Genomic DNA, 2,262 nt, shown 5'->3' with positions numbered 1-2,262 from the left:
CCCCAGCAGTCAGGTAGAACTCTCTGTCCAGCACCATCGTGAATTGTTACTCATCTCTAGCAGGCACAGCCTGAGTTGTCATCCACAGCGGAGAAGCTAGTTCTAAACCGGCCACTTCCTGGGTGTTGGGAAACCCCCTCCAGGAACCTGCTGAATTCACAAGCACATTCAGCACCAGAAAGGCATGGGGAACTTCAGCACATACAGAACGAAAAGGAGGACAGTGTAATTAATCCCAGTCTACAGTAGTTTCTGGAAAACAGATCCTGACAAGCTAGTGTGCTTTTCTTTTGGATGAGATGACAAGTTCGGTCGACAAGGTAATGGCATTGACATAATGAACCTATCCCTTTTGGAAGGCGTTTAACTTGGTACTGCACAACTCTGATTAAAAAAAACTAGAAACAGTGGAAGCTCACTTGGCTCACATTAAACAGACTGAAAGTTGACAGGACTGCCGTTGTAAGCGTAAACGGGAAACCACCATTGTCTCTCCAGTGGGTTTCTGCCAGGTTAGGTTCTTGGCGTGGCCTTAACGTTTTTAATCAACGGCCTTGCAGACAACATGAAAATCCTCACTGAGAAAAGCTGCAGATGTCACAAGAACATTGGGGGAGTGGTAAACAAGCAGGCTTAGCGAGGTGGTGGAATCTCCAGTTTTTAAGTCTCAGCTTGACAAAGCCCTGGCTGGGTTGATTTAATTAGGATTGGTCCTTCTTTGAGCAGGAGGTTGAACTCACTGACCTGCTGAGGTCTCTTCCAGCCCTAGGATTCAAACGGGCAGGTGGCAGGTTCAGACAATCTTCATTGCTTGCTGATCAGGGCCCAAGCAAGCACTAGGTTTTAACATGGCTAGGTGTAAATGCACACATCAGAATGCACACACTGAATGTTGGCGGAACTTACAAGCTGGGGGGGGAGGGGGAGAAGATTCTGCCCTGGGAAGCAGGGACTCTCGGACAGGTTTGAGGATTGTGGTGAATGAACAGCTGAACATGAGCTCTCACTGTGGCCAGAAGAGCTCATGGGATCCTGTGATGTGTAAACAGGGGAAACTCTTTGTCTTACCTCGTCAGTAGCACTGTTGGCGGAATCCCGTGTCCAATTCTGGAAACGAGGCATTCTTGTTTAATGGCAGGAGTAATTCACCGCCGGAACAACTTAGTGATGGTGGAGTCTCCATCACTGGCAATTTTTCTAAAAGCTCAGCATTACTGGAGGGGATGTTCTCCCACTGGGCTACAGTGGGGGTCACACTGGAGGACCAGAATGGTCTTCTGCCCTTAGCATCTTGGCAGAAGGAACGTGACCAAGGTTGCTAAGGAGCAGGTCAGTGCTGCAGGAAAGCAGGGACAGACCCAGTGCAGACAGCTGGCTGGGATTTCACCCATTCTGAGAAGCAGCCTGCCCCGCCTGGCGTTTTGCTGAAGCCCTGCTAAGCTGAGACAGGAGTGTGGATATATCCCCCCTCCCCTAGGGCTCATTGCAGCCTGAGGATCAGCCTGACACGCTGGCCCCAGAACCTCTCTCGGATTTGCCTTTCGAGTCTGCGCTTCCTGCCCAGGCCTTGCCTCCCCCTCCTGCATTGAGACTAACATTTAAAACAAAGCAAACATCTAGACACTTGGAACATCAAACTCCTCCTCCCTCCCCTGCCAGCTGATGTTCAACGAGAACAGATCAGGAAAGGGATCTGGGCTGGTGCCCAGCGTAAAGGGGAAGCAACCTCTTCCCTCTAATCAGGAGGCAGCGTGGTTGAGTGGACGTTTCGTTCTCACCACACCCCCGAGTCTGGCCAGGACTCTAGTTGGTCAGCCATCTCTAGCCCCCTTCCATTGCTGCCATGTCTTTTGGGATGTGCAGACCTGAGCCTAGCCAACTCAGAGACTGGAGGGGGCTGGATGGCCGGGGAGACAAGCAGGAGCAAGAGAAAGCGTAGCGACAAATGCCGCAGTAGGGTAGAGGAAAGAGCAGTTTAGAAGAGGGACAGGACAGATAACTTGAAGGTCAGCGTGGACTCGTTCTGCAGGGCTCAGAGATGCTGCATTAGCTTCCCCAGGCATGTCCAAAGTCCGGCCCGCGGGCCAATTGCGGCCCGTGTTCCGGTTTAATACGGCCCCACAGGTAATTTGGCAATATCTATCTTTTATGGCCCCCAACGAATCCATATGTATTGAGATGAATACATTGTAAAATCTGTTAATGTCAGTTGGTCTAAATCAGTTATAAATATATTTGGACACAACATGTATACTGGGTGTT

The sequence above is a fragment of the Pelodiscus sinensis genome, chromosome 25, assembly GCF_049634645.1.
Source record: "Pelodiscus sinensis isolate JC-2024 chromosome 25, ASM4963464v1, whole genome shotgun sequence".
Lineage (NCBI taxonomy): Eukaryota > Metazoa > Chordata > Testudines > Trionychidae > Pelodiscus > Pelodiscus sinensis.
This window is presented reverse-complemented; position numbering follows the sequence as displayed.